Raw genomic sequence first — 14760 nt, forward strand, 5'->3', positions numbered from 1 at the left:
CGCTGGAATATGTCGGCCGGGGCAATGGAGTATGGCAAGAGCCAGCCACAATGGGCCATTGAGCAAACAGGCAGCAGTAAGGTGGACAAAATGTGTTCAAAGATACACAAAGCCTTAATGGGACTTTCTCTCCCGCCTCCCCTCACCACTTTTTTTTTTTTAATAAAAAATTGCAATGCATATAGACAATCTCAGCAGCTATTACCTCATTCTCTGCATTGGTGAAACTGAAGTTGTGCTTCTGGAAATGACATCAGTTATCAACGCTGTGGAAGACTGGTCTGTCTCAATGGATTTCAAAGCCTTGCCCACAAGTCTAGTGGCTTTTGAAAACATTTTCAGTCTTATTAGGGAGGATGCTACTCTAATGTTCTTCTGCCTATGTGAGGTGCAAAGGACTGTGGGAAGTGACTTTCAAGCAATCTTAAATACAGCGGTACCTCGGTTTTTAAACGTAATCCATTCCAGAAGACCGTTTGAGTTCTGAAACGTTTGAAAACCGAAAACTCAAAAGCTGACAGCTAGGCCTCAGGACCTCGCAATCAGTGGAAGCTGCATTTCCTGTATGACTTCCAAGGTGTGTTTGAAAACTGAAGCATTTACTTCCAGGTTTATGGCATTCGAAAACCGAAATGTTCATCGATGTTCGAAAACTGAGGTACCACTATATTATTGATGATGCCAAAGCTTTTGAAAATATTTACAAGTCTTTTTAGGGAGGATGCTACTCTAATATTCTTCTGCCTATGTGAGGTGCAAAGGATTGTGGGAGGTGACTTTGAAGCAATCTTAAATATTATTAATGATGCCAAAGCAAGTTAAAATAAATATTCTTAATGAGGCCAAAGTAAGGCACAGCCAAGCAGAACAGGTTTGAAATACTGGACTATGGTGGAGCCTAATCCTGTGTGCACACTCAAAAATAAGTCCTATTGACTTAGAAAGAATACATAGGGTCACTTGAAATCATACAGTTTCATTGAAGTGACTCTCACTGAGTTCAGTGGGCCTTACTCCCAGGTAAGTCCACAAGGTTGAATCTGAAGTCAGGAAAGTCAGCTGACATGACCATCCTGGGGTTCTCTGTCCATGAGTCTCTATATCTCTTATCTATGTTCATCTTACTTTCAGCAAGAACTATGTTCAAGTTATTGTTTTAAATAAATTGTTGGTGTGGGCACTGGCCTAGGTACCTGAGGGGGGGAGGTAGAAATGAAGGCTTTGCACAGTGAGCTTTTCATTAGTTTAGTTTGAACATATTTACTCAATTGCTATCAATCTACTCCAAAGAGGGAGGTTGTGAAAAGATACAGAATTGTTTAGGCAAGGAATAGCATGACAGAGCAACATGGAGAGGCCAGCTAACCTGCAACCATTCTCTGTGTTAAGTGGTCTGTGTTTGTCCTTGTTTTGTGGCTACTTTTGTGTATTCTATATTGTTATTGTCAAAACACCTTCCGGCCTACATTTCTGTTGTAAGAAGAAGTTAAGAAAACTAAAAGCCTTTTAATTAAAAATGTGCTTATGTTTCTGGATTCTATTGTGTGTATGTATGTACACACACACACAAACACACGCCACCAATTTATAGCTTATTATATAGTAAAAACAAAAATGGTGAGTTCCCAATGATGGCCAAAGAAAAGGCAACAGATATCAATCAACTCTTGTTCTTCAAACAGGAAGTATAGTGGTGCCTACTTTTCTTGACCTTGAAAGAAGGGTCAGATTTCTCCTATTCTGGGATCTCTAAAGATCTCTAAGGAGGCTCCTACTATTCTTGTTTTTGAAAAAGTAAGCAAAGTGATGGGTACTATTGGTGCACAACATCCGTTTATGTGAATGTACTCTTCTACTATTCCTAAAGCACTTCAGGAAATTTTGCTGGGCAATATGAATTAAGGCTTTTGTATTATTTGTTGGTTGGTTTTGGCCTGAAAAAGTGACCTGTGATGTTTAAAAGTTTGTTCCTCTTCATTATGGGCACAATCCTCTAGGATGTTCCATTCAAATGGATGCTCTTGGTTTTCCTTGCACAATTCCAGTGCTTCAATAGGCAAACTTTCTCGGTGGATTGTTCTCTCAGTCAGTTTGGTTCTCTGAAAATAAAACGCTCTTCAGATCTCCTTTGTTATTGTTTTGTTGAAATGGGGTGGGTGTGGATTGGTCTTCCAGACCCACATTTTATGACATATACCGTACGCACTGTCAGAGGTGTTGTTAGGGCGAAGGAGCATGAACCCCACATCTTTTTCTAACTGGGGAGCAGGATCTGGGTTACTGGGTAGGATAGTAATCTGGAAAAATAAACTGAGGTGACTACAGATTACTTGGAGATTAATAACTGGAAGTAATCAAAGGGGAATTGAATTGATTCGTAGCAGGATATATTGGGAAATTAATGAGGTTAAGCCATTCATTCATTCATTCAATTTCTTACTCACTCTTCACCATAAAGCCCTAGGGTGGGTTAAAAGCAATTTAAAAACACAATATTAAAAACAAATTAAAGCAAATTACAGTTGCAAGATTAGGGCAAGTCTTGAAACATCTATATCTCAGGTGTCAAAGGCCAGGGTAAAGAAACATGACTTCAGCATAGAATTGTAACTACATAATGAAGGTGCAAGACTTTGTGGGGAGGGAATTCCACAATTTAGGGGCCACCACAGAGAATGCCCTCTCCCGGGCCTTCGTTTTGAACTATTGGGGGTGATAAAATTACCATGAGGGTGCTCTTTGCTGATCTTAACACTCAAGAGGGTCTGATGAGAAGGAGGCATTCTTTCAGATATTCAGGGCTAACGTCATTTAGGCTTTAAACCTAAAGCACCTTGAATTGGGTCCAAAAACGAACTGTCAATCAGTGCAACAGCTTTAAAACAGGGATAATATGAGTTCTAAGCAACTCCAGCCAAGAATCTGGTTTCTGCATTTTAGTCCTTTGGAAGTTTCCAAGTCATCTTAGAGTGCACTGCAATAGTTCAGTATGGAAGTTGCCAATACCATGACTAATGAATTAAAGAGGAACTGATTTAGGATAAGATACAAAGTAAGTGAAGAATTTATCTTGTGTGATTTGGATGGGAAATCAGTTGGTTCTCACTTTCTTTGGCATTTAAGTTATAAATGTGTGTTTGTGCACATTTGGGTCTATGGTTCTAAACCCCAAATCTTTTATGTATCTAGCAACGCACCATGTCTATGAATAAGGAAATGTTTCATTAAATGCTTGTCTGGTGGACAGATTTTGCCCCTCCCTTGGTGTTTGTGGTGTGTTCTGTTCAACAACTCTTTACAATAGCTCATTACCATATTCCATTAAAAACGTGCTAGCTCCTTTTGGTTGGTCAGTGTTCTCGAAGCTACCAGCATGAGTCTGGCCAAACTGCGGGAGGCAGTGGAAGATAGGAGTGCCTGGCGTGCTCTGGTCCATGGGGTCATGAAGAGTCGGACACGACTAAACGACTAAACAACAACAAAACTCCTTTTATCATTGTCACTGATCCTTTTTTAATTTCTCATGCTTATACTGTTTGTGTTTCATTCTTTCGGAAATTAATGAATGAAAATATGCATTCTGCTTTCTTGCCAGCCTTTAACATGTATTTCCTTATTGATCTTTTACACGAAAGAAAAATAATGTTGCTGTTATTCTTGTTGTGGGAAACAGTAATACAAGTTAGCTCGCTGAGTTTTCTTTTTGTTATTACTTTTAATATTTCATGAATTGACCTTACAGTACAGCATCAGTTCCTTATAGAAGTGGCATTCTCCACATGGGGTGACCTCTGTTTTATGATTCATCTTCATATACTTACGCAGCAACCTCATTGTTGTAAGCAAATGACGCGTCTTGCTGAATTTTAAAAAACCCTTCACCATATAGTTTAACGTAAAATCTGTCTCAACACATACAGAGATAACCAGGGAAATCATAACCATCTTGAACAGTACCAATATCTAAATATAGATATAGATTTTCCAACTAACATTTCTTGCCACAGCTATGAATGAAATGAAGCTATATTTGATTTCAATTTATCCATCCATCCAACAATCCATTTTCTAGTGGTCTCAGAGGATTAGCCATGAATATGATGTAGGACTGAAACAAAAAGCCACAATGTAATACAGAGATGGCCAACTGCTGGGTTCTCAGGGGCTCTATGTTCCAGATAGTGGTCCCAGAAGTCTATTCATTCATTCATTCATTCATTCATTCATTCATTCATTTTTGCATTTCACAAATTGTTTATACAGCTTAAGCAATATCTCTGTCTCTATCAGGGTCTCTATCTCTAGCTACAATATATCTATATCTATATATCTACGCTGTTTACATAAAATGGTATAATACATTCATTGAAGTTAGCAATAAAAACAGTGGGCATAATACAATTATCAACATATACATAAAATCGACATTTTATTAAAACACCACCACCACCAAATGTGCATAACATTTCATGCATGGATAGGGTTGCCTAAAGAAAAAAGTTTTTAGCAGGTGTTTAAAACAATACAAGGAGAGTGCCAGCCTATTATTAAAAGCCAGGGACTTCCTGCAACACAAGCTGACCCTACATAATTCAGTGCTGGATCTTGCCCATCAGGCAATAGCCCAAAGGGTTGGCAGATCCAAGGCCTCTCGCGCTGCAATAAAACCTGGGAACCATGGCTACTGTGTGTGGAGCAAAGGCAGGAGAACACTGATCAAGATTTCATGTTGATCATGACTGGCTCCCCAGGGCTCTGCCCATTCTCAGAGCATCTGATACAATTTTAATACACAGGTCTTGGAGCAGCAGATGATCTGAAGACATCCCCGTATAGGGAAGGTGCTATGTACTGAGCTTGGATCCTAGAACAACAGGCAAGTAAGATCCTAGAAGGCAACAACCTGATTGGCCTACAGCAGCAGTCCAATCAGGCTCCAGGAAGAAGTGAATCAGCCAATCACGCAGGAGCCATTGTGTAAATAATGTATATATAGCCAGAGGTTTTTGGGAAGAGTCACTCCCTGTTTGCCATGAGCTGAAATAAAGAGCATGAAATCAACACTCGACTCCAAGTCTATTTCAGAAGTTTTTAATGTTTTGTTGTGTTTTTAATATTCTGTTGGGAGCTGCCCAGAGTGGCTGGGGCAACCCAGTCAGATGTGTGGCATATAAATAATAAAATTCTTACTGTTGTTGTTGTTGTTTGCATCATCTTAGCCTTTATGGTGCTGTTCCTCCTCTGATGCAAATTCTGAGGGAGGGAGCTGCCAGAGCCTTATTACACGTGGCTGCAGTGTAATGTGCAATTTGCCCCTGAGCCAGTGAGTGTTACATGTGAACCTGTGAACATGTGAGCCTTAGTGTGGGCAAATCTCTGCGCACAATTCTTTATGGAAGGGTAGGAACAAAATCACTGTCTAATGCCACAAATTATGCTTTAATGAAGCAAAACTTCCCTGCCTGGGGAATTCAGACAGTGACTGCGCAGTCACTGCTGTGCTATTTCCCGAATGCTATATACAGGCACAAAATATTCCACTCAGAGACATGGCCAGAAAAAGCACTTCAAGGCCCAAAGTCTCATCAGAGTCTTAAATAACTTAAATGTACCACTCCCTCTACCTCCCAGAAAACAAACAAAGTGGTAACCCGGTTTGTTGAAAAAGAACAGATTACATGGGATTTATTTAGCTATACTGTGGTACCTCGGGTTACTTAATTCGTTCTGGAGGTCTGTTCGTAACCTGAAACTGTTCTTAACCTGAGATACCACTTTAGCTAATGGGGCCTCCCGCTGCCACTGTGCCGCCACCGTGCAATTTCTGTTCTCATCCTGAAACAAAGTTCTTAACCCGAGGTACTATTTCTGGGTTAGCGGAGTCTGTAACCTGAAGTGTCTGTAGCCCGAGGTACCACTGTATCAAGATTGAAGAAAAGGACAGAGTTTTGTTTTGGAAGGTGGTGGACATTCTTGGGAGGGGGGGGGGGGTATTGTGCTGAGTGGTCGTATAACCACATGCAACCAAACATGGAACTTCAGGCAATACAGGGTTGGATGACTTAAGATCTTGATGATACTACAGACTGTTATATAAAAGGTGGCTTCCAAATTGCAACCTTTATTGTTTAGGGAGGGGTGGGGAAGCTTTGCTCAGCTCAGTGGCCACAAATGGGGTACAGGGTCAGAGGCAAACACATCAGGATATTTTCTTTATCTAATACAGTGGTACCTCGGGTTAAGAACTTAATTCGTTCTGGAGGTCCGTTCTTAACCTAAAACTGTTCTTAACCTGAAGCACCACTTTAGCTAATGGGGCCTCCTGCTGCTGCCGCGCCACTGTGCCGCTGGAGCACGATTTCTGTTCTCATCCTGAAGCAAAGTTCTTAACCTGAAGCACTATTTCTGGGTTAGCGTAGTCTGTAACCTGAAGCGTATGTAACCCGAGGTACCACTGTACTAGGGATGGGGAGTTCCAAGTTTTCAGTATCTGTACCATTGGGAGCTTTCTTTCTAAAGCTATCTGCCCCTTTGGGGGGGGTGTCATGGCCAGTGCCAGATTTAGGGCAGTGTGGGTGGCTCCCCCACAAAGGGCGCTGAGCCGAGGGGGCGCAAAATTGAGAAAACCCATGATTCAAAAGATCCATTCGGGGCATCAGGTTGTGGGTTCGAGCCCCATGTGGGGCAAAAGATTCCTGCATTGCAGGGAGTTGGACTAGACCACCCTCGTGGTCCCTTCCAACTCTAAAATTCTATGAAATAAATACCAGTTTTTTTAAAAAAAATTGGCCTTGCTCAGTGTGCTCTATTGCCAAAGATAACAAAGTCCTCCCCTGTCGTGGCTAGGGAAGAGTGGTCAAACCTCCCCTTCACACAAGTGGAAGTCAATGGAAATCCCCCCCTGCAACTAGCATTATCATTAAAAAACAGCAACACCCAAACATAGTAATTGACTATACAGTATCAATTAAAGTTTAGTTTACCCTCAATTCCAGCCCAGAATCATACAGTCAGGTAAGCCTTCCAGAATCATTTAATTTGGTTTCACAGCTACTCCATACAGCAGATCTTTCCAGCAGCTCCATCCTGAACCTGCTATCTGCATCTTATTCCAAGCTCCATTGATTCAGGTTTGTTAAAGAAATGCATTTCCTCTGAAGAAAGATGAGCTGCGTAGAGCACATTAAGAATGTGATTTGATTCAGTGCATCTACACAGGGGGATGCACTTAGAAAAGGGCAAAATTATTATTACAACATTTGGGCATTTCTACAGTTTCCATGACCTTTGGGCTGGGGAGGGGTTGAGCAAGCCTTATGAAAACAACAGCTTTGTTCTTATTTCAATGACCACATTTTCCCACAAATTGTTGATAATAATTCTGAAAAGAACAGTCCATTCTTGAAGGTGCAGATCTTTCCAAAAGTTTAAGTAATGTTGGTGCCATCTATAGGAGAAAAGGAAACACTGGGTGAGCTGCTCCCTAATGTCATGGGATAAGCGGGCAGGCCTTCTTATTCTGGGGTGGGGTGGAGAAGGAAGGAAACCATTTCAGCTACCTACTTTCCCTTTGCCATTCAGGGGGGGGGAAATGGTGCAGACACAATTACAATCATTTCAAGGGATTGTAGCAGTAGTGCACTTGGGACAGGGCCTCACTAAGCAGGACAGTCCCCAAACTCAGCAGGACAAGCTTATCACATTTTGAAGTGAGCGAAGTAATGCACACAACTGCCTAAATAACAGGCTCCCATTGAGACTCTTTAGTCCAGAATAAAAAATTGCACTGTGGGATTGTAAGGAAGGTATGGGCACTGATGGGCAGCAGCCAAGGATGAACAAGGTGCAGATTCTTGTATACCGTCCCTTTTAAGACTTGGAGTAGAGCATGCTATTGCTGAGAAAACACGGAGTTGAAACTATGAACAATTGGAATCAACTTGATCAGTTCTGTGTCTAGGGCAGCTGTCTACCAGCTTCACCTGGTACACCGGCTGAGACCCTACCTGCCCACGTATTGTCTCGCCAGAGTGGTGCATGCTCTGGTTATCTCCCGCTTGGACTACTGCAACACGCTCTACGAGGGGCTACCTTTGAAGGTGACCCGGAAACTACAATTAATCCAGAATGCGACAGCTAGAGTGGTGACTGGGAGCGGCCGCTGATACCACATAACATTTGAGATCTACATTTGCTCCCAGTACATTTCCGAGCACAATTCAAAGTGTTGGTGCTGACCTTTAAAGTCCTAAATGGCCTTGGCCCAGTATACCTGAAGGACCGTCTCCACCTCCATCATTCAGCCTGGACACGGAAGCCCAGCACCGATCTTGTCATCCAGAGGAGCCCTGGCTGCCTATAGTCCCACACACCTTTACCTGGGAGTAAGGCCCACTGAACTTAGTATGGCTTTCTTCTGAGTAAACAGTCATTTACTAGATGCAAGACAGCAGCACAGCACCAGGTGACCCTACATCCCTTGGCAACATCCGAAGGCCCTGATCTGCTAGGCGCTGGAGTGGATTTCACCCTGCACGTGGCAGAGTCAGGCCCAGGCTGCTACCGGGCCCAGCACTGGCAGCAGCAACAAGCAGCTCTGGCTTCCCAGTTGGGAAACATTGCATTAGACTACACATATTCCAGCACTGACAACAAGGCCTCTCAATCCTGATTTTTCAGTACCTAACGTTTCTTAATGAACTGAAGTCAAGATTTACTGCTGTGTTTGCTTTTTAAATAATAATAATGAATAAATAAATAATCACTGGTGCTATAAATTATGAAGCTAGGAACCAGAATCCAAAGACCTAAATACTGTAAAAAGAAAGAGGGAGAAACCTTCCAAAGAAGGTTTCCCCTTTTTAATCTAAATTTAAAGAGATGCATAAATGCTGAATACATCCCAGTAAATGTTTCCAAGCACAATTCAAAGTCTTGGTGCTAATCTTTAAAGCCCTAAATGGCCTCGGCTCAGTATACCTGAAGGAGAGTCTTCTCCCCCATCGCTCAGCCTAGACACTGAGATCCTCCTCCAAGGGTCTTCTGCTGGTTCCCTCACTGCGAGAAGTGAATTTACAGGGATCCAGACAGAGGGCCTTCTTGGTAGTGGCGCCCTCCCTGTGGAACGCCCTCCCTTCAGATGTCAAGGAGATAAAGAATTACACAACTTTTAGAAGATACCGTATTTTTCGCCCTATAGGACGCACTTTTTCCCCTCCAAAAATGAAGGGGAAATCTGGGTGCGTCCTATGGGGCGAATGCAGGCATCGCGGACCTCTCCGCAAACAGCAGGAGCGCTCCCGCTGCTGGCGGAGGGGTGCCTGCATGCTGAAGCCTGCGCGCGCTGAGCTCAGCGCGTCCAGGCTTCGCGGACCTCTCCGCCAGCAGCGGGAGCACTCCCGCTGCTGGCAGAGAGGTGCCTGCATGCTGAAGCCTGCGCGCGCTGAGCTCAGCGCGTCCAGGCTTCGCGGACCTCTCCGCCAGCAGCGGGAGCGCTCCCGCTGCTGGCGGAGGGGTGCCTGCATGCTGAAGCCTGCGCGCGCTGAGCTCAGCGCGTCCAGGCTTCGCGGACCTCTCCGCCAGCAGCGGGAGCGCTCCCGCTGCTGGCGGAGGGGTGCCTGCATGCTGAAGCCTGCGCGCGCTGAGCTCAGCGCGTCCAGGCTTCGCGGACCTCTCCGCCAGCAGCGGGAGCGCTCCCGCTGCTGGCGGAGGGGTGCCTGCATGCTGAAGCCTGCGCGCGCTGAGCTCAGCGCGTCCAGGCTTCGCGGACCTCTCCACTAGCAGCGGGAGCCAGCACTGGGCTCCCACGGCTTGCAGAGAGCTACCTATTTGGGGGCTGGGGTCGGGGGAAGCTCGGGCTTCCCCAACCCCGCGCCTGGGGGGGAAATAATTTTTTTCCTTTATTTCCCCCCAAAAAAACTAGGTGCGCCTTATGGGACGGTGCGTCCTATAGGGCGAAAAATACGGTATCTGAAGGCAGTCCTGTATCGGGAGGCTTTTAATGCTTGGTGTTTTTATGTGGTTTTGATGTTTTTATTATCTTTTGAGATCTGCTGTAAGCCGCCCAGAGTGGCTGGAGAAACCCAGCCAGATGAGCATGGTATAAATATTATTATTATTACAGCCATGATGCAATCAGCCTCTAAAGGATATGGGTTTGGGAGGGGTTTTCTCTTTTTTGCAAGTCTAAATCCTCACAAAATAACAGAATTAGGTGAAGGGGAGAATTGTACCTGATGTCAACAATGACATCACAAGCACTATCAAATTGGTGCCTGTGACATCAGAGCTACCTAATCAGTGCACATGACACTTTTTCTGAGGGTACTCAGAACCGTACCAGCACATTTTATTATTTTTTTGCAAATGTTAACAGTGTTCACTTACTGTAACAACTACCGGTATATGGTGAGAACCAACACCCTTTTTTCTATTTTAAAAAAGGACTGGTTATTTTTATTTTTATTGCTATTTAATTTCTTACCACCCCTTTACCATAAGGTCCCAAGGCAGGTTTAAAAAAAATGAAATCAAAAATCAATTCAAACATGTTTCAGATTGATTTCATTTTTTTGGATACACTGCACAAGAAAGGTAAGCCTGTTGGATAATTATTTGTGAAAAATAACATGTTATACAAAGTTCCATGGTTATGGATTTGTTTTGTTCAGACTTTCATGCGTTACCCCATGGTTGAGGATCCATTCTCCCTGACATCTGTTCACTACCAAAATCCAACTTTTCCCTTCACCACCTCTTGGCTCCTCTTCTTCCAAATTGCCCACAGAACCCCAGATCGTTGCCTCACAATCATGACATGTAACATGGCCGCTGAGGTGCCTGGGCACAATCCTAACTGTTACAATACAGAGAAAATGAATACTATGCAAATTTCCCAAGGCCAGAAGTACTGGATATTTACAAGATTAAGGATGAAACTCTGCCTCCACTGAAGTTAGCAGTAAAGTTTGTCTTGAATGTGTAGGCCAAGAGTTCATCTTAAAACCGCAGTTCTGCCTGTCAGCTCAATCCATCCCCCCATTCCTGCATCAGGGTGGCACAGGTGTAACTTGCGGGCAGAATTCAGCTTCATAAATCATCCTGGAATGAGGCTGAAGGTTGCTGAGAAACTTCCTGTGTGAAATAGCAACTGGGGTGGTGCTTTTTGTCCCTCTTGTGCAACCTCCCGAACCTCAGCAATGCTCCTGCCCTCTGTTCTGCCCGGTTACTTTTGATGTTGCTCATTAAACAACACAGGCCTATTCCAATGTGGAGATCAATCTTCATTCTCCTCATTCCTGGGAACTTTCGGAGTTGGGCTTGCGAGCTATTGAAATATCATCTCCCTCTCCCCTATCTGTTGCTATTTGCAAAAGAAGGGCTCTTTTTATTTTTGTGACCCATGGAATCTGAAAAACAAAACAAGGAAAGCAATTCATAAACCGAGTGAGTCTGAAACGGCTGAACCAAACATCCGTCAGCAGTGGACAGACTGTGACAGACTTCTACTCCATCAAGAGAGATCTAGGTGCTCAAATGTTAATGCACACAGGTAGTGGGCTGCTTTGTATTATTGTTGTTGTCATTGCACCATCAACTCATTGAGCAGGTAGACATAATCATTGCCTACAATCATTGGTCCATTTAGTTCAGCACTGTCTGCATGCACTGGCAACAGCTCTCTAGGGTTTCATGCGGGGGGGGGGGGGTCTCTCAGCCTTACCTGGAGAGATCAAGGATTGAATGGGGGACTTTTTGCATGTAGAACATGGATGTACTCTCCCACTGAGCTATGGCCCTTGCCCTTGAGAACAGCGCCACACCACAGACCTCAGCTATTTATTATTTACAGGGCAAAGCACTAAAGCAGGAAGGTCTGGAAAAGACCCCTGTCCCAAACCCTGCTAAACTATTCTGATTTCCTGGCTCATCTGGACCCAGAGCTGTTCAGCTCTGGCAGGTGTCTACTGGAAAAGTGAGCTGAGCTGTCCACAACAGAATCTGATGGTATAGATCAGGATGGGGATCCTACAGCCCTTCAGTTGTTGCTTGAGCCCAGCTCCCATCAGCCTCAGGCAGGAAGCACAGCCAGTGCCCAGGAATTATAGAAGTTGGAGACCAACAACATCTAGGCAGCCATGGGTTCCCCATCCCTGGTATATGTATTGTTGCCTGCCTCCCCAATCTCTGATTGGTGCAGGTTTCCAGGGTTCTATGTGCATACCCATGTTTCCTTTTCGAATGAGGCACAGTGGAGACTGTGGTGTCCTTATGATATATGGTTTATTTACACATGTATACAACCTGAGCCTAAGATGGAGGGGTTCACAGCATTAACACCCCAAGAAAGTCCTGCTTCTCCCATAGCTGCAAACTTTGGATTCCAGCATAAATCAGGCCTGGTTCTCTCTCTGCCTTTCTAGCCCGCAGCTTTTGCATCCAGCTTCTAGCTCACATGACTCAACTCTCAACTCTGGCCTTTTGTCTTTCTAACAAACCAGGGAGGGAGCCCCCCCCCCCATTTTTCCTCTGGCACAGAGACATGCTCTTTGTTCCCTTAATGATTCATACTGGGGGGGGGGGGGGAGGCATTACCAGGCTGGTAGTAGATTATTCCTCTCGTCCTCTTGCATGCTTTGTTGTCCATTATTTGTAATACTAATGGAAATAAATTTCTCTACTGGTTATTGACTGAAATATATATACAGAATAAAGGAAAAGGCTTATTTCATTTCAGTGTTTTTCCCACAAGTGGAAATGCATTGATAATTAGAATGTGCACTGGTTTAGTAATCTTTCTAGGTTCTCTGCTACATTCTCCTTGCCTGCTCTTCTACATAAGTGATAGGGATGCAGGTGGCGCTGTGGTCTAAACCACTGAGCCTCTTGGGCTTGCTGATCAGAAGGTTGGTGGTTTGAATCCCCGTGATGGGGTGGTTTCTGTGCGCTCCAGTTTCCATCACGGTGTTCCATTGCGCCAGAAGTGGTTTAGTCATCCTGCCCACATGACCTGGAAAGCTGTCTGTGGCCTCCCTTGGCCTGAAAGCAAGTTGAGCACCGCAACCCCATAGTCACCTTTGACTGGACTTAACCGTCCAGGGGTCCTTTACCTCCCCCCACCCCATAAGTGATATATTTACCAAAGTTCCACTTAACATGTTCAGATGTCTCCAGTGCTCTCAGAAGAGTTTTATTCTTTCTTTAAGAATGAATATATGATCAGTATAACAGGCACCAACTTTATGGGGTCCTGGTCCCTTTGCCCCCCAATAAAATGCTCCCCCTATTTTATGCAAGTTGATGTCTTCCTCTCTCCCTCCCTTGGGCAGCCATCTCCCCACCCTGACCCCTGGCATTGCTCTTTACCCAGCTTGCCTCTTGGCTTTCAGTGCCAAGTGTGTCTGAGCTGGAGCAACTAGGGAGAGGAAGGTGGACAGGCCAGTCAGCTGGCCGGTAGGAGAGGCAAGGTGTGAGCAGTCAAGCAGAAACTTCTTGCACATGGGTGGGGGATGAGAGGTGAGCAGGAGCAGGGTGGGGGCACAGGGGAGGCCTGAGTCCAGTTGCATGCAATGGAGGAAGGTGAGCTCTGCAGAGAGAAGAGGTGCCGCCCCCAATATTTTGTTCATGTTGGTGCCTATGAAGTATGTCCAAACCCTCTACTTAGGTGACATTGGCTTTCCTACTGCCTGTCACCCAGGTGTCCCTGAGTTCCTGTTTAGGAGCAAGAATTTCCTCAAACACCTCTGAGAAGATTTGTGCCTCTTTTACACTCAGCCCTGCCATCCCTCCCTTGTCCTGTGCCTAAAAGGGAAATGCCACTGTCCCTTTTTCTTTCCAACCATATTTGCACAAGGTTTTTACAACAGCGTGAGGCAGCTTCAAGGCAACCTCTTTAGTGAGCATTTGTCCTGTTTGTTTGCACAAAGTTTGTTGGGAGGCTATGAGAGGTCGGCTGTCTATTGGGCCTTCGTTCTGATTTGTTTTTACAAAGAGGTTATATGACATCTCAAGCAATTGTATTCCTATATTTTCTTGTGCATTTCCTCATCACTTTATTTATCTCAAAAAATTCCAGGGCTGTTTTTGTTTTTGTTTTTTGTGTGCAGGTGGGGGCTCTAGTTTGGTATGAGTAACGTTGCATGCCTCCAGTCAGCAGAGCTGAAACTAACAGATAGTCAGGGGAAAATACATTTTGTCGTTTCCCACTAATACTGAAGCTCTGCTCCTCCCTCTTATGCACTCTCTCTCTCTCTCTCTCTCTTTGCACAAGATTGCTATGATGCTTCCTCCAGTGATGTAAACTTTGAATTCAAAGCCATCCTTGTGAATATGAAGTAACTGTAAATAATGAACTCTTTTCCCTTTACCATTGGAACTTCTGCATGTTTTATCTTTCCCCATTAAGCAGTCTTAGGTAAAGAGTAAAGGGACCCCTGACCATTAGGTCCAGTCGTGGCCGACTCTGGGGTTGTGGTGCTCATCTCGCTTTATTGGCCAAGGGAGCCGGCGTACAGCTTCCGGGTCATGTGGCCAGCATGACTAAGCCGCTTCTGGTGAACCAGAGCAGCACACAGAAACGCTGTTTACCTTCCCGCCGAAGTGGTACCTATTTATCTACTTGCACTTTGACGTGCTTTCGAACTGCTAGGTTGGCAGGAGCTGGGACCGAGCAACAGGAGCTCACCCCGTCGTGGGGATTCGAATCGCCGACCTTCTGATCGACAAGTCCTAGGCTCTGTGGTTTAACCCACAGCACCACTT

The sequence above is a fragment of the Podarcis tiliguerta genome (genome assembly GCF_965153285.1).
Source record: "Podarcis tiliguerta genome assembly, chromosome: 1".
Taxonomy (NCBI): domain Eukaryota; kingdom Metazoa; phylum Chordata; class Lepidosauria; order Squamata; family Lacertidae; genus Podarcis; species Podarcis tiliguerta.